This window comes from Entelurus aequoreus, linkage group LG16, assembly GCF_033978785.1.
Source record: "Entelurus aequoreus isolate RoL-2023_Sb linkage group LG16, RoL_Eaeq_v1.1, whole genome shotgun sequence".
NCBI lineage: Eukaryota > Metazoa > Chordata > Actinopteri > Syngnathiformes > Syngnathidae > Entelurus > Entelurus aequoreus.
This window is the reverse complement of record NC_084746.1, coordinates 8,475,268-8,502,098: the sequence shown is the minus strand read 5'-3', so window position 1 is coordinate 8,502,098 and position 26,831 is coordinate 8,475,268. Positions and strand designations below refer to the sequence as shown.

Sequence of the window (26,831 nt, the reverse complement as noted above, 5' to 3'; positions counted from 1 at the left end):
ATGTATAATATAATTCATATAGCAATACGGTCTCACTGCACAGCAGGCCAGCAGTTAGCCGAGTCATTGCGCAATCCATGTTGAGGCACAACGCAGTGACTGGATGACTGGATACATATAACAATTTAATTTTTTTTTTTTCGTTTTACATTTTTTTTCTTTCCATGATGGCACGTATATGTATATACAAACATACATATATATATATATATAAATAAATAATTTATTATTTATGTATAATATATATATATAAATATATATATATTAGGGCTGCAACTAACGATTAATTTGATAATCGATTAATCTGTCGATTATTACTTCGATTAATCGATTAATAATCGGATAAAAGAGACAAACTACATTTCTATCCTTTCCAGTATTTTATTGAGAAAAAACAGCATACTGGCACCATACTTATTTTGATTATTGTTTCTCAGCTGTTTGTACATGTTGCAGTTTATAAATAAAGGTTTATTTACATTTATTTTTTTTAATTTAAAAAAGCTTCCGCGCATGCGCATAGCATAGGTCCAACGAATCGATGACTAAATTAATCGGCAACTATTTTTATAATCGATTTTAATCGATTAGTTGTTGCAGCCCTAATATATATATATATATATATACATACACTACCGTTCAAAAGTTTGGGGTCACCCAAACAATTTTGTGGAATAGCCTTCATTTCTAAGAACAAGAATAGACTGTCGAGTTTCAGATGAAAGTTCTCTTTTTCTGGCCATTTTGAGCGTTTAATTGACCCCACAAATGTGATGCTCCAGAAAGTCAATCTGCTCAAAGGAAGGTCAGTTTTGTAGCTTCTGTAACGACCTAAACTGTTTTCAGATGTGTGAACATGATTGCACAAGGGTTTTCTAATCATAAATTAGCCTTCTGAGCCAATGAGCAAACTCATTGTACCATTAGAACACTGGAGTGATAGTTTCTGGAAATGGGCCTCTATACACCTTATGTAGATATTGCACCAAAAACCAGACATTTGCAGCTAGAATAGTAGCAATGTATAGAGTGTATTTCTTTAAAGTTAAGACTAGTTTAAAGTTATCTTCATTGAAAAGTACAGTGCTTTTCCTTCAAAAATAAGGACATTTCAATGTGACCCCAAACTTTTGAACGGTAGTGTGTATATATATATATATATATATATGTATATATATATATATATATATATATATATATATATATATATATATATATATACATATATATATATATATATATATAATAACCTGACCTGTCCTGTGCTGGTCCTTGTGAAGGGATCAGGTGACAGAGTATATGTTACAGTAGAAAAGGCAGCAGGTGTATCACTTTACCAGTCGATGGTATTGCAGTAGTGGTCTCTGCACAGGACACCAGCTGACATATTGGAAATAATATAATCTGATTTTGACTAAACCCAATTTTTTCTTTATTACCACTCAACTTTCTTTTTCATTTTGTTAGCGTTCCTGGGCTTTGTCCATGGCTGGTAAAAGCAGCAGGGTGGGCACGTCCCGCCCGCGGCCCCCCCAGGACCCCTCTCTCAAAGCAAGCGTGGTGCTGTCGGACCAGAGAGTGGACTTCCTTCGAGAGCAGGCCTTCTCCGTGTTGCGCGTGAAGACGGATCAATGGAAGCGCTTCATCAGCACCGAGGAGAATCAGCATGTCATTCTAGACTTCCTGGACCACATTTGGAGCAGCAGGCTGCTGCTCTTCAGCGGCCCTGGAGGGACACTCCATGCAGGAGGTGCTCAGGTGCAGACACACTTCTTTTTCTTTCATTTACCCCTAGTACTTCTTTTAAAGGGTGACCTGCTGTATATACAGTAGGCCTTAAAGACTGCAGTGGAATCTCTAACATGAAGTACTATTCATTCTTAGCTGATCTGTTCACATGATTGTGCGTGCTGCTGGTCCACTAATAGTACTAACCTTTAACAGTTAATTTGACTAATTTTCATTAATTACTAGTTTCTATGAAACCGTTTTTATATTGTTTTACCTTCTTTTTTATTCAAGAAAATGTTTTTAATTTAGTTATCTTATTTTATTTATTTTTTTAAAAAGTACCTTATCTTCACCATACATGGTTGTCCAAATTAGGCATAATAATGTGTTAATTCCACGACTGCATATATCGGTTGATATCGGTATCGGTTGATATCGGTATCGGTTGATATCGGTATCGGTAATTAAATAGTTGGACAATATCGGAATATCGGATATCGACAAAAAGCCATTATCGGACATCCCTAGTATTTAGTTGAATATCCTTGCATGATGTCACATTTACCACCGATTCTGACTTACAAACGCTATTTCCAGTTCCATTTACAGCAGACCTGGGCCGGATGCGGCCCGCGGGCCGCATCCGGCCCTTTGTGCGTTCCTGTCCGGCCCGCGTGAGGCCAATTATAAATTACAAAATAAATTTTAAAAAGTATCTATGTCGAGTGTGCAATACAACGGTGCTGCTTTTGTTTTAAAAATCGTTATTTGTATTTATTACGTATGCGTGTGCGTGATTGTGAGTGAATGTGAACAGCTGCAATCATTAATTACAAAATAAAGTTGAAAAAACATCTATGTCGTGCGCGCAATACAACTGTGCTGCTTTTATTTTGAAAAGTATTATTTATGGGCGTGTGTCCGTGTGTAACCTGCGAGTGAAGGTGCACACGCAGTGACAAGTGATGCACGGTTTACACCCGAGACGCTAAAAAGAGAAAAGTTGATGAAGAATGGCGTGTTTCCAACAAGACATGGACTGCAAAGCAACGTTCCCTCTAAGGTGCGTGCCTGCGCAATTGCGCACTGCTCAAGCGTCTGCTGCGCGCAGCAAATATATGCCGCGCACCAAATCAAATCCCATCTGAATTCTAAACAAAATAAACATATTTATTCTATGTAATTTTGCAATGCAACTTTGAGTGACAGTGACAACAAGCGGCCCTAACGGTGTTCGTCAACACCGTTCAATTGAACACCGTTCAATTATTGTAACGTCTCTATCGAGATGCTTCGAGGACAGGAATTATATCGATCACTTTATTGAGCAAAACTGTTTATATTCGGACATAACCACACCAAAAACATGAGTAAAACAATTCTATCTCGAAAAACTAGTCATTTTCTGCCGTACAAACCAGGCCAAAACCAACTTGTCATCTGTCACCAACACGCATAGCACTAAACCACTGGTGCGTTTATGGCCACACAAAAAGTCGGACAACTCAAACACCACACAAAGTTACACTATGACTCCTCAGTCATACGTGTGCTTATTTTACTGCCATTTATTATTAATGTTAATTTATTTATATTAGTTATGGAATGCTGTTACACACACTATGTTGAAATATTACTATTATTATTATTATTATTATTTATCTTACGGTATATATCAAAAAAAATATTGAGCAAAATTTAATTGAAATATTGTCGATGTGGCCCTCCAGCAGTGCTCGGGTTGCTCATGCGGCCCCCGGTAAAAATTAATTGCCCACCCCTGATTTACAGTATAATACCGGACGTTTTATTTTGAGGACAACTGTGCTTGAGGAAGATGAAATGTTATTTGCGATGAAATTTAAACTGAGCAGGAAATTAAGGTGCAAACAAAGAAAATGACGTAAACAGACTGTGGAAGACTTGTGCTTCCGGGTTCTTCGGACCACCAATCACCGACATGCCAGGCTCTTTTAGGTTCATGACAATGTTTTATTTTTCAATAAATTGTCTTTTCTGGGGCTTTTCATCAATTGTCCCTTCTGTCAGTTTGCTCTCGCTCTCGCTCGTCCTCCACCATCAACTCCGGCTGCTGCCTTTAACAGAGCGACAGGTGATTAGATAAACACGCCCAGGTGGGCCATCTACGCACCTGTCGCTGATCTCGAAGCCATTCCTGGCACACCCCACACACAGACGATGAACAATAAAACATATTTACCAGTACAAATGGCATGGCACCAAAACTGCTCTTGCTTTTTACTAAAACCAGTCCAGTCCTGGGGCCGTACTTATCAAGCTTCTAAGAATTACTCCTAAGAAGTCTGCTAAGAGTTGACTTAAGAGTAAATAAATTCTTCGCTGAAAGCTGCACTTAAAAGTTAGTTATCAAGCGTCTTACTCACACTTTCAGCGAAGTGTAGGACTGAATCTTAAGTGTCACACTCAGAGCTGAATTACGACATTACTATGTGCCGTAAACGGAATTTTAGGTGACGTCATTTCTGTGTCCATAGAAATGACCAATCACGGAAGGGAATCCGTTGTCTAAGAATAAAGAAATATCTTGGAAATATTTAAGTGGACAATGGGAGTGTATATTTTGACAATAAACTGCAAAATAATACAAAACAAACTAGTCCCCGCCGGCACTCACGCTACCGCTCCCTCTCTTCTATCGCCCACACACTCACTGACGTCACTCACCTCACGGCCACACACATACGCTACTGTCATAACATTTTCTTTCCAATTCATTAATTAGGCAACTAATTTGAAACTGGTGTGGGTGGCTCTATATATACTAGCCCACTGCAGACACATGCAGAAATCAACAAGGAATAGAAAAGTATTAAATCTGTGACAAAAATAATATCCGCTCTGTCTAAACGATACCGTTTGATCAGCTGCTCGTCATCAAAAAAAAAAAAACATTGTTCCGTCTCTCTCGCCTCAGTGCCATCCCCTGCTGGCAACTCCTAACCACTTAAGACACCTCTGAAGGTCTCTTAAATATCGTGGAGAGTAGGAGTGATTCTTAGACTTAAGAACGTTGATAAAAAGCTTTTATTCTTAAGTTTGAGAGTAGGACTAAATTTCGCAAATTCTCAGGACTTAAGTGTAAAATGGCACTCTAAGAAGCTTGATAAGTACGGCCCCTGCACTCCCCTTGACTGAGCCTCTGACTTCAACACAAAGGCAAAAAAAACCCCAGGTGCACCCTAATTGAGTTCAAATGTTTTCCATACTTAATGGACCGTAGGTCAGTATCTAATGTGTCTGTTTTGCAAATAAGTCACTACTTATTTCTGGTGCTTTCAATGCCGTTGAAAGCATTCCTGCTCTTTTTGCATCTGTGAAGACGTCCTCGCCGTGGAAGACCAAACTTCTGTGCGTGCTGAAGAAGGGCGTCGAGAGAATCGCTGGCCATGGATTCCGGCGGCAACTCCGGCTGGGGGAAGTGTCCGGTGACCCCATGGAGCACCTCCCTGTGGTCATCTCAGAGGTACACCTGGCTGGTTGTTGGCAATGGTCACTCTCTAACTGTGTGTGTCTGCTGTGTGTAGGTGTTGCTGTGTGTGTTGCCCAACACTTTGGACCGTGAGGAGTGGCCTAAGGTGGTGTCAGAAGACATCCGCCACCACATGGAGAAGCTGAGGAGCACCATGGTCACCCTGAAAGGGCGAGCTGAGGGGCGCACCTTGCTGCCTCTTCCACTCTGTGTGGAAGGAGCAGGACCTCCAGACGTGGGGCTGAGGTCAGCAGGTCATTCAAAATGCATTTGACTTTCTATGTCTTTAGATTAGGGGCCTGATCTACTTAGATGCAAATAACAAGTGCTAAACAGCATGTGCAAACTATAAAGAGGTGTGTACTATTAGCAGGCATGTTGTGTGTAGTCTACCGAGACAACTAAGATAACAAGTGCAAAGGTGGTGCAGACCCTCCTATTTAAAGGCCTACTGAAATGAAATGTTTTTATTTAAACGGGGATAGCAGATCCATTCTATGTGTCATACTTCATCATTTCGCGATATTGCCATATTTTTGCTGAAAGGATTTAGTATAGAACAACGACGATAAAGTTCGCAACTTTTGGTCTCTGATAAAAAAAAAACTTTCCCGTACCGGAAGTAGCGTGATGTAGTCAGTTGTTCGCCTCCTCATATTTTCTTATTGTTTTCAATGCAGCTAGAGCGATTCGGACCGAGAAAGCGACGATTACCCCATTAATTTGAGCGAGGATGAAAGATTCGTGGATGAGGAACGTTAGACGGACTAGAATGCAGTGCAAGACATATCTTTTTTCGCTCTGACCGTAACTTAGGTACAAGCTGGCTCATTGGATTCCACACTCTCTCCTTTTTCTATTGTGGATCACGGATTTGTATTTTAAACCACCTCGGATACTATATCCTCTTGAAAATGAGAGTCGAGAACGCGAAATGGACATTCACAGTGACTTTTATCTCCACGACAATATCAATCAATCAATCAATGTTTATTTATATAGCCCTAAATCACAAGTGTCTCAAAGGGCTGTACAAGCCACAACGACATCCTCGGTACAGAGCCCACATACGGAAAAACTCACCCCAGTGGGACGTCGGTGAATGACTATGAGAAACCTTGGAGAGGACCGCATATGTGGGTAACCCCCCCCCCTCTAGGGGAGACCGAAAGCAATGGATGTCGAGTGGGTCTGACATAACATTGTGAAAGTCCAGTCCACAGTGGATCCAACACATCAGCGGGGGTCCAGTCCACAGCGGGGCCAGCAGGAAACCATCCCGAGCGGAGACGGGTCAGCAGCGCAGAGATGTCCCCAACCGATGCACAGGCTAGTGGTCCACCCGGGGTCCCGACTCTGGACAGCCAGCACTTCATCCATGACCTATGCAACTCCCCCTCGCAAGGGACAGGGGAGAAGAGGAGAGAAGAAAAGAAACGGCAGATCAACTGGTCTAAAAAAGGGGGGTCTATTTAAAGGCTAGATTATACAAATGAGTTTTAAGATGAGACTTAAATGCTTCTACTGAGGTAGCATCTCTAACTGTTACCGGGAGGGCATTCCAGAGTACTGGAGCCCGAGTAGAAAACGCTCTATAGCCCGCAGACTTTTTTTTGGCTCTGGGAATCACTAATAAGCCGGAGTTCTTTGAAGGCAGATTTCTTGTCGGGACATATGGTACAATACAATCAGCAAGATAGGCTGGAGCTAAACCGTGTAGTATTTTATACGTAAGTAGTAAAACCTTAAAGTCGCATCTTAAGTGCACAGGAAGCCAGTGCAAGTGAGCCAGTATAGGTATATATATATATATATATATATATATATATATATATATATATATATATATATATGTATATGTATATAAAGGTATATACAGTATAGGCGTAATATGATCAAACTTTCTTGTTTTTGTCAAAAGTCTTGCAGCCGCATTTTGTACCAACTGTAATCTTTTAATGCTAGACATAGGGAGACCCGAAAATAATACGTTACAGTAATCGAGACGAGACGTAACGAACGCATGAATAATGATCGACGAAGCTCTTTAGCTACGGAGCTAACGTGATAGCATCTGGCTCAAATGCAGATAGAAACAAAATAAATAAATCCCTGACTGGAAGGATAGACAGAAGATCAACAATACTATTAAACCATGGACATGTAACTACACGATTAATGCTTTCCAGCCTGGCGAAGGTTAACAATGCTGTTGCTAACGACGCCATTGAAGCTAACTTAGCTAGGGAGCTAACGTGATAGCATCGGGCTCAAATGCAGATAGAAACAAAATACATAAACCCCTGACTGGAAGGATAGACAGAAATTCAACAATACTATTAAACCATGAACATGTAAATACACAGTTAATGCTTTCCAGCTTGGCGAAGCTTAAAAATGCTGTTGCTAACGACGCCATTGAAGCTAACTTAGTAACGGGACCTCACAGAGCTATGATAAAAACATTAGCGCTCCACCTACGCCAGCCAGCCCTCATCTGCTCATCAACACCCGTGCTCACCTGCGTTCCAGCGATCGACGGAAGGACGAAGGACTTCATCACGATCATCCGTGCGGTCGGTGGCTAGCGTCTGCTAGCGCGTCTGCTATCCAAGTAAGTCCTCCTGGTTGTGTTGCTGCAGCCAGCCGCTAATACACCGATCCCACCTACAACTTTCTTCATTGCAGTCTTCATTGTTCATTAAACAAATTGCAAAAGATTCACCAACACAGATGTCCAGAATACTGTGGAATTTTGAGATGAAAACAGAGCTATTTTGTATTGGATACAATGGGGTACCGATACTTCTGTTTCACTGGCTACGTCACGCGCATACGTCATCATCCAAAGACGTTTTCAGCCGGAAGTTTAGCGGGAAATTTAAAATGTCACTTTATAAGTTAACCCGGCCGTATTGGCATGTGTTGCAATGTTAAGATTTCATCATTGATATATAAACTATCAGACTGCGTGGTCGGTAGTAGTGGCTTTCAGTAGGCCTTTAAATGTGGTTTCTGGCATTTTTTCTGACATTTATGGCATATGCTCCAACATGTGGCCTTTTGGCATGTCGTTGACATGCAGCACACGCGTGTAATATATAGCACCTAGGGTACTAGTATAGTACCGCCATACTAATTAATCATATTCGGTACTATACCACCTCTAAAAAGTACTGCCCCAACCCCCTTTTTTTTTAACGAGCATGACGGCGTGTCGTGACATTGCCGGTTTTACGTGCAGAGGAGCATGTTGGGCAGCGCACACACACAGAGTACTTACAAGCAGACACAGTGTGTAGACAGAAAAGGGAGAATGGACGCATTTTGGTGTAAAGATAAAAGTGAAGTTATAAGACTGAAACACCCTCAGGAAGAGGTGCTTTAAGACATGGCTAGCTAGCTAGCAGCTAACATTTATCTACTTCTAAATCCCAAATCCTGGCCTCCATGGCGACAAGTAAAGTACGTTTCTTCCAAGTATCGCTATCACTGGAGGGCGAGAAATAGCTAAACAATCACTACACACCGTAGGAGGATACAATAGCTCACCGGCGTCACAATGTAAACAAACACCATGGGTGGATCTACACCTGACATCCACTGTAATGATACCAAGAACAATAGTGTATCGAGCCTATATTTTTTGAAAATCACACAATCTTTTTGCTTTTAAAAAAAAATCATATTATGTTTATAAAGTCAGTAAATACGTCCCTGGACACATGAGGACTTTGAATATGATCAATGTATGATCCTGTAACGACTTGGTATCGCATCCATACCTAAATGTGTGGTATCATCCAAAACTAATGTAAAGTATCAAAGAAGAGAAGAATAAGTGATTACATTTGAACAGAAGTGTAGATAGGACATGTTAAAACAGAAAATAAGCAGATATTAACAGTAAATGAACATGTAGATGAATAATCCATTTTTTACAGTTTGTCCCTCGTAATGTTGACCAAATAATAGGTGTATAAGTGACACAATATGTTACTGCAGACTAATTAGGAGTCTTTGTTTGTTTACTTACTACTAAAAGACAAGTTGTCTAGTATGTTGACTATTTTATTTAAGGACTAAATGACAATAATAAACATATGTTTCATGTACCGGTACACTAGGATTGTTTGTTACAATAAAGACAATTATGCTTTTTTTTGTGGTCCCCTTTATTTAGAAAAGTAAATACTGAAAAGTATTGAAATACATTTTGGTACCGGTACTAAAATATCGGTGTCAGATCAACCCTAGTAGCACCTTTTTTGGGCTATATTAAAGCACCATCTAGACAACAGAACCTGCTCTTAGCACACTGATGGTGTGTTCTGGAAAGCGCTGCAGTGTTGCTAATAGTTATTTTTCATATGAGAGCTATGTTATAGTAATATATTTATAAATATTTCCTATTTGAAAAATGAAAGCAAAACAAATCAATGTAAGCCCGTTAAGTCCTCCAGCAGCCATAACATTACACAATAATATATCTACAGTATAATATGTCTAATATTTTCATTTTTGACCGTGCAAAAATGTCGACGGAATATTCTCTCTTCCTCAATTGTCCTTGCAGCACGACCGCCTCCTTTCTCACAGCCGTTTGTGCTGAACTGTGCCAGTTTGCGCCTCCTTTCTAGACGTACTAAGTATAGCTGCAGAACAGTTTCAGTCTTGATAAACCACATGGTTATGTTTGCATCTTCTCCTCCTGGTATTGTGGGCGGTCCAACAATCGACATACATTATGCAAATACTTGAAGACTGACACGCTAAATGGATTGTGCTCCCTAGTTTGCCCATGTAAGAGAAGCAATCCTCTGCTCATGAGTTTAGTCCATCAGATTTGCGTGCGCTATCAAGTTTGCACGTGTTTGACACACATTGTTGCTCTTCTGTCTCCATCAGCTCCACTGGTTGGCCACTGGACGGAGGCTTGTTGTACTCCATGGAAAGTCTAATTGTTCAGTGGTCAGGACAGATCTGGGACGTCCTGAAGAAAGACTCTGGAGCTCTACTGGTCCAGGGAGACCACCCGGGCCCCAACTTGGAGCTCCAGTTCTGGACCTCTCAGAGGGAGAATCTTGTTGGGATTCAGTTACAGGTAGACTCTTAACTCTTTAATAGGGATGATACTCCAAACCGGTTTTCCCGGTTGTTTGATAAGAAAAGAACCGAGTCCTCGGACTCGAATCCCTTTTTGAGAACCGGTACCCGTTATCGAGACCACTATAGTAAAGGAAAAGAGTTGATTCTTTATTCGAATCCCGTCCCGACCAGAAATGCTCCGTGGGACATCACGTAGCTCAGTCATTAGGCGCAGATAGCGAAAGCAGGAAAACAATGGACGGGAAAAAGCGCTCCAAGGTGTAATAAAGTTCAAAACAAAAGCTATAATCCATCGAATAACTTTACTGAGAGATTTTAGCAGGGTACAAACACATGACGAACACTTTTACGACCAACCGGAAACATAGCAACGCACCTCCTTTACGGCAGCTGTCGCAACGTTCTTAAAACAACCGCAGCACATACATATATATACAACACATCTCCCTTTTTTAACTTTTGTTTTTCTCTCCTTGTAAACAAAACAAAATCACACTGTAGATGTGTTGTCGGTCTAATTATAAATAATGCAGACGAGGCGTGTTGGCTGAGTTCTTGACGTTTACTTTCACAGCGTGGCAACATGCAACACTTTTCGGGGCTACCGCGCATGCTCGTAACTCCCGTTGCATGCTGGGTAGTGTAGTTGTTATATTCTCTAGCTCATAACATTTTTCTCCCATAAAGAAATAATGTTAACTCAAAGTGTATTTCTTTTTTTAGCTTTAACTTTTCATTTATTAGCATTGTAACCACATTTGCAAATAACTTTTGTCTTCATAGAATGTTCTTTCAATAAAGAAATAAAGTGCAAAAATGTCAAAGCATCATAACAAACAGTTATGTCAAATAGCAGCAGAATTGCACTTTTTGGAGAGCTGTATTATTTCCAGTTTTGTGCCCAAGGGACTGATTTTATTTAACACTATATTATTATTTATACACCTATAGTGATCACAGAGACAGCTTGTTTTTGTGTTACTGTATATATTTGTTTCTCTGAAAAATCCCACTTAATATACTTTGGGTAACAACAGTCAATATTTATTTATTTTATTTTATTTTTTTAGGTGGGTAACAGTCAATATTTATTTATTTATTAGATTTTATTTTTTTATTATATAATAAAAGTGAGCTTTTGTTAAACCAAATATTGTGTGTTTTTTTCCATATACAACAACCTATCTGGACTCGATAAGAGAATCGATAAGGAATCGGTTCGATAAGAGGATTCGATAATAGGCTCGAACTCGATAATTCCTTATCAAACATCATCCCTACTCTTTAAGGGAGTAAAATATTATGACATGGCATTATGTAACTGAGATTCAGGTGTGGGAGCCTGAACAATCTCTATGGGAGATCACATTAAATAATAAATTACTACAGACTGGCACAAACCAGATTAGATTGGGATTAAACTTGGTTTGACATGACATTTTTTACACCTACAGACAAAAACTCTTATTTTTTTGTGACGTAGTGATTGGAGCACATACTTGTTGGTCACAAAAAACATTCATGAAGTTTGCTTCTTTTATGAATTTATTATGGCTCTACTGAAAATGTGAGGGTCAAAAGTATACATACAGCAACATACATGATCGATGTTGGTGATGTAGAAAAGTTACAATCAAATCAAATTATCTTCGTGGCCTCTTAACTTCATGTGAGTGATTATGATTGACCACACCTGTTGACTTCTCTGAGCCCATTTAAATATGGCTCATGTGATGCAGTCATCAGACTCGCTTACAAACGCCACAATGGGAAAGTCAAAGGAACTCGGCACAGATCTGAAAAAAACAAATCATTGACTTGAACAAGTCAGGAAAGTCACTTGGAGCCATTTCAAAGCAGCTTAAGGTCCCAAGAGCAACTGTGCAGACAACTGTTCCTAAGTAAAAAGTGCATGGCACAGTTTTGTCACTGCCATGACCAGGAAGAAAACACAAGTTATCACCTGTTGCTGAGAGAAAATTGGTCAGGATGATCAAGAGTCAACCGAGAACCAGCAAAAAGCAGGTCTGCAATGACTTGGAAGCTGCTGGAACACAGGTGTCAGTGTCCACAGTCAAGCATCGCCATGGACTGAGAGGCTACCATGCAAGAAGGAAGCCCTTGCTCCAGAAGCCACACCTTAAGGCTCCTCTAAAGTTTGCTGCTGATCACATGGACAAAGATAAGACCTTCTGGAGGAAAGTTCTGTGGTCAGATGAAACAAAAATGGAGCTGTTTGGCCACAATACCCAGCAATATGTTTGGAGGAGAAAAGGTGAGGCCTTTAATCCCAGGAACACCAGGCCTACCGTCAAGCATGGTGGTGCTAGTATTATGCTCTGGGCCTGATTTGCTGCCAATGGAACTGCTGCTTTAAATGGGACAATGAAAAAGGAGGATTAGCTCCAAATTCTTCAGGACAAGCTAAAATCATCAGCCCGGAGGTTGGGTCTTGGGCACAGTTGGGTGTTCCAACAGGACAATGACCCCAAACACACCTCAAAAGTGGTAAAGGAATGGTTAAATCAGGCTAGAATGAAGGTTTTGGAATGGCCTTCCCAAAGTCCTGACTTGAACGTGTGGACAATGCTGAAGAAACAAGTCCATGTCAGAAAAGCAACACATTTAGCTGAACTGCACCAATTTAGTGGTCAAGTGGTCAAGCAGAAGCTTGTGGATGGCTACCAAAAGCGCCTTATTGCAGGTAAACTTGCCAAGGGACATGTAAGCAAATATTAACATTGCTGTATGTATACTTTTGACACTCACATTTTCACCCATAATAAATTCATAAAAGAAGCAAACTTCATGAATGTTTTTTGTGACCAACAAGTATGTGCTCCAATCACTACATCACAAAAAAATAAGAGTTGTAGAAATGATTGGAAACTCAAGACAGCCATGATATATATATATATATATATATATATATATATATATATATATATATATATATATATATATATATATATATATATATATATATATATATATATATATTACAAATTTGGGGGGAAAAACAGCCCTGTTGTGCAAAACACAAATGTCAACTGCAGATGATACTACCTCTCTGAACAATATACATATAAAGTAGATACTACCTCTCTGAACAACATACATATACAGTATATACAGTAGATACTACCTCTCTGAACAATATACATATACAGTAGATACTACCTCTCTGAACAATATACATATACAGTATATATAGTAGATACTACCTCTCTGAACAATATACATATACAGTATATACAGTAGATACTACCTCTCTGAACAATAAACATATACAGTAGATACTACCTCTCTGAACAACATACATATACAGTATATACAGTAGATACTACCTCTCTGAACAATATACATATACAGTATATATAGTAGATACTACCTCTCTGAACAACATACATATACAGTATATACAGTAGATACTACCTCTCTGAACAATAAACATATACAGTAGATACTACCTCTCTGAACAACATACATATACAGTATATACAGTAGATACTACCTCTCTGAACAATATACATATACAGTATATACAGTAGATACTACCTCTCTGAACAATATACATATACAGTATATACAGTAGATACTACCTCTCTGAACAATATACATATAAAGTAGATACTACCTCTCTGAACAACATACATATACAGTATATACAGTAGATACTACCTCTCTGAACAATATACATATACAGTAGATACTACCTCTCTGAACAATATACATATACAGTATATATAGTAGATACTACCTCTCTGAACAATATACATATACAGTATATACAGTAGATACTACCTCTCTGAACAATAAACATATACAGTAGATACTACCTCTCTGAACAACATACATATACAGTATATACAGTAGATACTACCTCTCTGAACAATATACATATACAGTATATATAGTAGATACTACCTCTCTGAACAACATACATATACAGTATATACAGTAGATACTACCTCTCTGAACAATAAACATATACAGTAGATACTACCTCTCTGAACAACATACATATACAGTATATACAGTAGATACTACCTCTCTGAACAATATACATATACAGTATATACAGTAGATACTACCTCTCTGAACAATATACATATAAAGTAGATACTACCTCTCTGAACAACATACATATACAGTATATACAGTAGATACTACCTCTCTGAACAATATACATATACAGTAGATACTACCTCTCTGAACAATATACATATACAGTATATATAGTAGATACTACCTCTCTGAACAATATACATATACAGTATATACAGTAGATACTACCTCTCTGAACAATAAACATATACAGTAGATACTACCTCTCTGAACAACATACATATACAGTATATACAGTAGATACTACCTCTCTGAACAATATACATATACAGTATATATAGTAGATACTACCTCTCTGAACAATATACATATACAGTATATACAGTAGATACTACCTCTCTGAACAATAAACATATACAGTAGATACTACCTCTCTGAACAACATACATATACAGTATATACAGTAGATACTACCTCTCTGAACAATATACATATACAGTATATATAGTAGATACTACCTCTCTGAACAACATACATATACAGTATATACAGTAGATACTACCTCTCTGAACAATAAACATATACAGTAGATACTACCTCTCTGAACAACATACATATACAGTATATACAGTAGATACTACCTCTCTGAACAATATACATATACAGTATATACAGTAGATACTACCTCTCTGAACAATATACATATACAGTATATACAGTAGATACTACCTCTCTGAACAATATACATATAAAGTAGATACTACCTCTCTGAACAACATACATATACAGTATATACAGTAGATACTACCTCTCTGAACAATATACATATACAGTAGATACTACCTCTCTGAACAATATACATATACAGTATATATAGTAGATACTACCTCTCTGAACAATATACATATACAGTATATACAGTAGATACTACCTCTCTGAACAATAAACATATACAGTAGATACTACCTCTCTGAACAACATACATATACAGTATATACAGTAGATACTACCTCTCTGAACAATATACATATACAGTAGATACTACCTCTCTGAACAATATACATATACAGTATATACAGTAGATACTACCTCTCTGAACAACATAGATATACAGTATATATAGTAGATACTACCTCTCTGAACAACATACATATACAGTAGATACTACCTCTCTGAACAACATACATATACAGTATATACAGTAGATACTACCTCTCTGAACAATATACATATACAGTATATACAGTAGATACTACCTCTCTGAACAATATACATATACAGTAGATACTACCTCTCTGAACAATATACATATACAGTATATATAGTAGATACTACCTCTCTGAACAATATACATATACAGTATATACAGTAGATACTACCTCTCTGAACAATATACATATACAGTAGATACTACCTCTCTGAACAATATACATATACAGTATATATAGTAGATACTACCTCTCTGAACAATATACATATACAGTATATACAGTAGATACTACCTCTCTGAACAACATACATATACAGTATATACAGTAGATACTACCTCTCTCAACAATATACATATACAGTATATACAGTAGATATGGGGGTTATTACCTCTACTTGGAGGTATTTGTAGTCACCCGAGTTTGTCAGTTACTTAGTTATAGTTAATTACTTCTGAGCGGATTTTGATTAAAACTTTCAGGAATTGTCGGCGATTTGGTTCACCATCTTTGGATTCTGGATTTTTTTTTCTTAAGATTCTTTAATAATGGGAGGTACCGGTACGTTGTGGCGGAGGACTGTGCTGACTGATGATATCATTACAATGTGCAGTGGCACTAAAGTTCACTGCAGCACCATTGGAAGAATACCTGCCAATCATGCAATACTTCTATGAGGTTGACACGGTGGTCAGGAAGTCTACTTTAAAACAACAACTTAAATCAAGATGTGAAAGCTATTTTTATTTATTATCTTGTTTTCATGAACTTTTGACTGCAATAACAAATCTAAATGATACGTATTAGCACAGCTGGCTTAGGGTTAGCATGATAACTCATGCTTCTTTGTTTCATCTTAAATTAGCAACTAGCAAATAGCAAATTTACTATCTGGATATTTTTAGTCCATGTCCCGATACACCATATATATGTGGATATGTTTAGTCCATGTCACGATACACCATATATATGTGGATATGTTTAGTCCATGTCACGATACACCATATATATGTGGATATGTTTAGTCCATGTCACGATACACCATATATATGTGGATATGTTTAGTCCATGTCACGATACACCATATATATGTGGATATGTTTAGTCCATGTCACGATACACCATATATATGTGGATATGTTTAGGCCATGTCACGATACACCATATATATGTGGATATGTTTAGTCCATGTCACGATACACCATATATATGTGGATATGTTTAGTCCATGTCCCGATACACCATATATATGTGGATATGTTTAGTCCATGTCACGATACACCATATATATGTGGATATGTTTAGTCCATGTCACGATACACCATATATATGTGGATATGTTTAGGCCATGTCACGATACACCATATATATGTGGATATGTTTAGTCCATGTCACGATACACCATATACATGTGGATATGTTTAGTCCATGTCACGACACACCATATATATGTGGATATGTTTAAGCCATGTCACGATACACCATATATATGTGGATATGTTTAGTCCATGTCACGACACACCATATATATGTGGATATGTTTAAGCCATGTCACGATACACCATATATATCTGGATATGTTTAGTCCATGTCACGATACACCATATGTATGTGGATATGTTTAGTCCATGTCACGATACACCATATATATGTGGATATGTTTAGGCCATGTCACGATACACCATATATATGTGGATATGTTTAGTCCATGTCACGATACACCATATGTATGTGGATATGTTTAGGCCATGTCACGATACACCATATATATGTGGATATGTTTAGTCCATGTCACGATACACCATATATATGTGGATATGTTTAGGCCATGTCACGATACACCATATATATGTGGATATGTTTAGGCCATGTCACGATACACCATATATATGTGGATATGTTTAGTCCATGTCACGATACACCATATATATGTGGATATGTTTAGTCCATGTCACGATACACCATATATATGTGGATATGTTTAGTCCATGTCACGATACACCATATATATGTGGATATGTTTAGGCCATGTCACGATACACCATATATATGTGGATATGTTTAGGCCATGTCACGATACACCATATATATGTGGATATGTTTAGGCCATGTCACGATACACCATATATATGTGGATATGTTTAGTCCATGTCACGATACACCATATATATGTGGATATGTTTAGGCCATGTCACGATACACCATATATATGTGGATATGTTTAGGCCATGTCACGATACACCATATATATGTGGATACGTTTAGTCCATGTCACGATACACCATATATATGTGGATATTTTTAGTCCATGTCCCGATACACCATATATATCTGGATATGTTTAGGCCATGTCACGATACACCATATATATGTGGATATGTTTAGGCCATGTCACGATACACCATATATATGTGGATATGTTTAGGCCATGTCACGATACACCATATATATGTGGATATGTTTAGTCCATGTCACGATACACCATATATATGTGGATATGTTTAGTCCATGTCACGATACACCATATATATGTGGATATGTTTAGTCCATGTCACGATACACCATATATATGTGGATATGTTTAGTCCATGTCACGATACACCATATATATGTGGATATGTTTAGTCCATGTCACGATACACCATATATATGTGGATATGTTTAGTCCATGTCACGTTACACCATATATATGTGGATATGTTTAGTCCATGTCACGATACACCATATATATGTGGATATGTTTAGTCCATGTCATGATACACCATATATATGTGGATATGTTTAGTCCATGTCACGATACACCATATATATGTGGATATGTTTAGTCCATGTCACGATACACCATATATATGTGGATATGTTTAGTCCATGTCATGATACACCATATATATGTGGATATGTTTAGTCCATGTCACGATACACCATATATATGTGGATATGTTTAGTCCATGTCACGATACACCTTATATATGTGGATATGTTTAGTCCATGTCACGATACACCATATATATGTGGATATGTTTAGTCCATGTCGCGATACACCATATATATGTGGATATGTTTAGTCCATGTCACGATACACCATATATATGTGGATATGTTTAGTCCATGTCACGATACACCATATATATCTGGATATGTTTAGTCCATGTCACGATACACCATATATATGTGGATATGTTTAGTCCATGTCACGATACACCATATATATGTGGATATGTTTAGTCCATGTCACGATACACCATATATATGTGGATATGTTTAGGCCATGTCACGATACACCATATATATGTGGATATGTTTAGTCCATGTCACGATACACCATATATATGTGGATATGTTTAGTCCATGTCACGATACACCATATATATGTGGATATGTTTAGTCCATGTCACGATACACCATATATGTGGATATGTTTAGTCCATGTCACGATACACCATATATATGTGGATATGTTTAGTCCATGTCACGATACACCATATATATGTGGATATGTTTAGGCCATGTCACGATACACTATATATATGTGGATATGTTTAGGCCATGTCACGATACACCATATATATGTGGATATGTTTAGTCCATGTCACGATACACCATATATATGTGGATATGTTTAGTCCATGTCACGATGCACCATATATATGTGGATATGTTTAGTCCATGTCACGATACACCATATATATGTGGATATGTTTAGTCCATGTCACGATACACCATATATATGTGGATATGTTTAGTCCATGTCACGATACACCATATATATGTGGATATGTTTAGTCCATGTCACGATACACCATATATATGTGGATATGTTTAGTCCATGTCACGATACACCATATATATGTGGATATGTTTAGGCCATGTCACGATACACCATATATATGTGGATATGTTTAGTCCATGTCACGATACACCATATATATGTGGATATGTTTAGGCCATGTCACGATACACCATATATATGTGGATATGTTTAGTCCATGTCACGATACACCATATATATGTGGATATGTTTAGTCCATGTCACGATACACCATATATATGTGGATATGTTTAGTCCATGTCACGATACACCATATATATGTGGATATGTTTAGTCCATGTCACGATACACCATATATATGTGGATATGTTTAGGCCATGTCACGATACACCATATGTATGTGGATATGTTTAGTCCATGTCACGATACACCATATATATGTGGATATGTTTAGTCCATGTCACGATACACCATATATATGTGGATATGTTTAGTCCATGTCACGATACACCATATATATGTGGATATGTTTAGTCCATGTCACGATACACCATATATATGTGGATATGTTTAGGCCATGTCACGATACACCATATATATGTGGATATGTTTAGTCCATGTCACGATACACCATATATATGTGGATATGTTTAGGCCATGTCACGATACACCATATATATGTGGATATGTTTAGGCCATGTCACGATACACCATATATATGTGGATATGTTTAGGCCATGTCACGATACACCATATATATGTGGATATGTTTAGGCCATGTCACGATACACCATATATATGTGGATATGTTTAGTCCATGTCACGATACACCATATATATGTGGATATGTTTAGTCCATGTCACGATACATATGTGGATATGTTTAGTCCATGTCACCATACACCATATATATGTGGATATGTTTAGTCCATGTCACGATACACCATATATATGTGGATATGTTTAGGCCATGTCACGATACACCATATATATGTGGATATGTTTAGTCCATGTCACGATACACCATATGTATGTGGATATGTTTAGTCCATGTCACGATACACCATATATATGTGGATATGTTTAGTCCATGTCACGATACACCATATATATGTGGATATGTTTAGTCCATGTCACGATACACCATATATATGTGGATATGTTTAGGCCATGTCACGATACACCATATATATGTGGATATGTTTAGGCCATGTCACGATACACCATATGTATGTGGATATGTTTAGTCCATGTCACGATACACCATATATATGTGGATATGTTTAGTCCATGTCACGATACACCATATATATGTGGATATGTTCAGGCCATGTCACGATACACCATATATATGTGGATATGTTTAGTCCATGTCACGATACACCATATATATGTGGATATGTTCAGGCCATGTCACGATACACCATATATATGTGGATATGTTTAGTCCATGTCACGATACACCATATATATGTGGATATGTTTAGTCCATGTCACGATACACCATATGTATGTGGATATGTTTAGTCCATGTCACGATACACCATATATATGTGGATATGTTTAGTCCATGTCACGATACACCATATATATGTGGATATGTTTAGTCCATGTCACGATACACCATATATATGTGGATATGTTTAGGCCATGTCACGATACACCATATATATGTGGATATGTTTAGGCCATGTCACGATACACCATATGTATGTGGATATGTTTAGTCCATGTCACGATACACCATATATATGTGGATATGTTTAGTCCATGTCACGATACACCATATATATGTGGATATGTTCAGGCCATGTCACGATACACCATATATATGTGGATATGTTTAGTCCATGTCACGATACACCATATATATGTGGATATGTTTAGTCCATGTCACGATACACCATATATATGTGGATATGTTTAGGCCATGTCACGATACACCATATATATGTGGATATGTTTAGTCCATGTCACGATACACCATATATATGTGGATATGTTTAGTCCATGTCACGATACACCATATATATGTGGATATGTTTAGGCCATGTCACGATACACCATATATATGTGGATATGTTTAGTCCATGTCACGATACACCATATATATGTGGATATGTTTAGGCCATCTCACGATACACCATATATATGTGGATATGTTTAGTCCATGTCACGATACACCATATATATGTGGATATTTTTAGTCCGTGTCACGATACACCATATATATGTGGATATGTTTAGTCCATGTCACGATACACCATATATATGTGGATATGTTTAGTCCATGTCACGATACACCATATATATGTGGATATGTTTAGTCCATGTCACGATACACCATATATATGTGGATATGTTTAGGCCATGTCACGATACACCATATATATGTGGATATGTTTAGTCCATGTCACGATACACCATATACCTGTATATGTGGATATGTTTAGTCCATGTCACGATACACCATATATATGTGGATATGTTTAGTCCATGTCACGATACACCATATATATGTGGATATGTTTAGTCCATGTCACGATACACCATATATATGTGGATATGTTTAGTCCATGTCACGATACACCATATATATGTGGATATGTTTAGGCCATGTCACGATACACCATATATATGTGGATATGTTTAGTCCATGTCACGATACACCATATATATGTGGATATGTTTAGTCCATGTCACGATACACCATATATATGTGGATATGTTTAGTCCATGTCACGATACACCATACATATGTGGATATGTTTAGTCCATGTCACGATACACCATACATATGTGGATATGTTTAGGCCATGTCCCGATACACCATATATATGTGGATATGTTTAGTCCATGTCACGATACACCTTATATATGTGGATATGTTTAGTCCATGTCATGATACACCATATATATGTGGATATGTTTAGTCCATGTCACGATACACCATATATATGTGGATATGTTTAGTCCATGTCACGATACACCATATATATGTGGATATGTTTAGTCCATGTCACGATACACCATATATATGTGGATATGTTTAGTCCATGTCATGATACACCATATATATGTGGATATGTTTAGTCCATGTCACGATACACCATATATATGTGGATATGTTTAGTCCATGTCACGATACACCATATATATGTGGATATGTTTAGTCCATGTCACGATACACCATATATATCTGGATATGTTTAGGCCATGTCACGATACACCATATATATCTGGATATGTTTAGGCCATGTCACGATACACCATATGTATGTGGATATGTTTAGTCCATGTCACGATACACCATATATATGTGGATATGTTTAGTCCATGTCACGATACACCATATATATGTGGATATGTTTAGTCCATGTCACGATACACCATATATATCTGGATATGTTTAGGCCATGTCACGATATACCATATGTATGTGGATATGTTTAGTCCATGTCACGATACACCATATATATGTGGATATGTTTAGTCCATGTCACGATACACCATATATATGTGGATATGTTTAGTCCATGTCACGATACACCGTATATATGTGGGTATGTTTAGTCCATGTCACGATACACCATATATATGTGGATGTGTTTAGTCCATGTCACGATACACCATATATATGTGGATATGTTTAGTCCATGTCACGATACACCATATATATGTGGATATGTTTAGTCCATGTCACAATACACCATATATATGTGGATATGTTTAGTCCATGTCACGATACACCATATATATGTGGATATGTTTAGTCCATGTCACGATACACCATATATATCTGGATATGTTTAGGCCATGTCACGATACACCATATATATGTGGATATGTTTAGTCCATGTCCCGATACACCATATATATGTGGATATGTTTAGGCCATGTCACGATACACCATATATATGTGGATATGTTTAGTCCATGTCACGATACACCATATATATGTGGATATGTTTAGGCCATGTCACGATACACCATATATATGTGGATATGTTTAGTCCATGTCACGATACACCATATATATGTGGATATGTTTAGTCCATGTCACGATACACCATATGTATGTGGATATGTTTAGTCCATGTGACGATACACCATATATATGTGGATATGTTTATGCCATGTCACGATACACCATATATATGTGGATATGTTTAGGCCATGTCACGATACACCATATATATGTGGATATGTTTAGTCCATGTCACGATACACCATATATATGTGGATATGTTTAGGCCATGTCACGATACACCATATATATGTGGATATGTTTAGTCCATGTCACGATACACCATATATATGTGGATATGTTTAGTCCATGTCACGATACACCATATGTATGTGGATATGTTTAGTCCATGTGACGATACACCATATATATGTGGATATGTTTAGGCCATGTCACGATACACCATATATATGTGGATATGTTTAGGCCATGTCACGATACACCATATATATGTGGATATGTTTAGTCCATGTCACGATACACCATATATATGTGGATATGTTTAGGCCATGTCACGATACACCATATATATGTGGATATGTTTAGTCCATGTCATGATACAGGATATATATGTGGATATTTTGCCTTAGCCTTGAATGAACACTTGATGCATATAATCACAGCAGTATGATGATTCTATGTGTCTACATTAAAACATTCTTCTTCATACTGCATTAATATATGCTACTTTTAAACTTTCATGCAGAGAGGGAAATCACAACTAAAAGTGTATTTATTAAACAGTTATTAAGCAGTGGCACAAACATTCATGTCATTTCCAAAACAGAAAGTGCAAGATTGTCAGAGACATTTTAAAACAAGCTATTAGTGCACTTTTGTGCATGATGTCACTAAGATGACATATCAAAACAACACTAAATTAAAGTGCACTTTTTGTACAGAACGCCACTACAATAGTTTAAAACAAATAAAGTGCACTTTTGTGCATGATGTCACACAAGATATTTCAATAAGTGTCAAATATAAATGAGCTGCATAATAGGAAATCAAATAGTGTATGTCCTTCACTATGCGGACGTTATCTCCTTCTGTTGTTGACTGTTTGTTTCATACGGTGTTGATGTGGAAATGGTTGCTCGGGCATTTTGTTGGTGTGGCACCGAACGGAGATGTTGACATGCGGAGTTTCAAGCACTCTTCATTCTCCAGCGGGTGACTTTTCAAATGATGCTACAAATGACCAGTAATGCTACTTTTTGTAGCAACGCTTTTGCGCCACACTTGCCAAATTACGGTTGTCTGTTCGACATCTTCCCGCTTGAAGCCAAACCACCGCCAGACGATGGACCCCCTGCTGTTTTTCTTGGGAATTAGTTATTATTCCTTCATTTGTTACCAGATTCGCACCTTCTTTCTCTCGTATTACCACTTGCACCACAGCTAACGTTACCTATACCGCTGCCTCTCTGCTCCGCGAGGGCGTATGACGTTGCACACGTGACAGTATTCGACGTATGTAAGAAGGTGCGCTTGTTTTATGTCTCTGTGAGAAGGATAGACAAGAAAGAGTGAGAAGAGCCTGTAGTGTAATGCCTGCAGCTAAAAGCAACTGCGTGAGAACGTATACTCCAATATCACCATATAGTCATTTTCTACATCGCACAGAGACAAGCCCGCCATATATCCAGTTTATTCCATATATCGCCCAGATCTAGTGAGAAGTGGTTTGATGCCACCTGTTGCAAATCTCTAGACCCCCCCAAAAAACTATGTTCTAGGAAGATACAGTCTCCTGTTGGTGAAAGTATGGTTGTTTGGACACAAGAAGCCCACCTAAAGCCAAAACATGTTGTTGTTTTCAGATCCAAAGTCACGATGTGAAAGAGATTATGGAGATCCTGAGGAGAGTCAAGAGCAGTTATTACTCCTCCTTCCAAGAGATCTCTTTCAAAGTCAATGAGGGTGATTATTAGATCATTAAATTGACTAATTCCAGGACCTTATTGAATGACTGCTCCTTGGTTTGTGTGTCTCAGCGCTGCTGGAAGCCGAGGATATTGATCTGCATCTGCGTCCTTTGAGGAGGCTCATCACCAACCTGGAGGAGAGAAGTTTCCCTCAGGTGGACACTTTGCTGCCTCCACTTTTCCACTCCCTTTGTCTGATCTGGAGTCACTCCCGGTTCTACTGCACTGCTCAGCGCATGGTCGTCCTTCTCCAGGAGTTCTGCAACCTGATCCTGGACAAGGTACAGCGATGATGAGAATCTATGGCTGTGCTCAGGGTGAAGGTGTCTTTGTCTTTGCCTCGCAGGCCTTTGCCTACCTGATCCCTGAAGAACTCTTTAAGGTGGAGCTGGAGGAGGGCCAGGAGAGAGTCCAAATCACCATCTCAGTCCTGCACACCTTCAAGCAGCTGTTCCACGTTCACCGCCAGAAGATTCTGGGATACTTTCAACACAACCAGACCATAAAGCTTTGGGACTTTCCCGCCTCGCTGGTGTTCCGGCGTTCAGACCGCGTCTTGGAGAGGCTGCTCATGATGGAGGTAAACACATTGAGACTACATTTCTACACTTTTGTTTGGCAACCAGGAAGACCTTATACCTGAATGGATAAGTGGTTTATTTAAAAGTCAACCCTGTTAAAGGCCTACTGAAATGATTTTTTTTTATTTAAACGGGGATAGCAGATCTATTCTATGTGTCATACTTGATCATTTCGCGATATTGCCATATTTTTGCTGAAAGGATTTAGTATAGAACAACGACGATAAAGATTGCAACTTTTGGTATCTGATCAAAAAAAGGCTTGCCCCTACCGGAAGTAGCGTGACGTAGTCAGTTGAACATATACGCAAAGTTCCCTATTGTTTACAATGATGGCCGCATGAAGTGAGAGAGATTCGGACCGAGAAAGCGACAATTTCCCCATTAATTTGAGCGAGGATGAAAGATTTGTGGATGAGTAAAGTGCAAGTGAAGGACTAGTGGGGAGTTGAAGCTATTCAGATAGGGAAGATGCTGTGAGAGCCGGGGGTGACCTGATATTCAGCTGGGAATGACTACAACAGTAAATAAACACAAGACATATATATACTCTATTAGCCACAACACAACCAGGCTTATATTTAACATGCCACAAATTAATCCTGCATAAAAACACCTGCGTGTTTGTTATGCTAGCTCCTAGCTCCTATGCTAGCTCATAGCTCCATAGAACACGCCAATACAATTCAAACACCTGATCAACACACACAATCACTCAGCCCAAAAGACAGTTCACCTAACCCAAGGTTCATAAAGCTCATATATTTTTAAAAAGTTACGTACGTGACGCGCACGTACGGTCAAGCTATCAAATGTTTAGCAGCCAAGGCTGCATACTCACGGTACCTGATATTCAGCTGGGGATGACTAAAACAGTAAATAAACACAAGACATATATT

The 26,831-nt window shown here is 38.1% G+C and overlaps 1 pseudogene; it reads left to right on the top strand.

The window, feature by feature from the left end:
- The window catches only part of LOC133631439 (dynein axonemal heavy chain 11-like), a 184,463-nt pseudogene that overhangs the window by 57,338 nt on the left and 100,294 nt on the right, over positions 1 to 26,831 (top strand).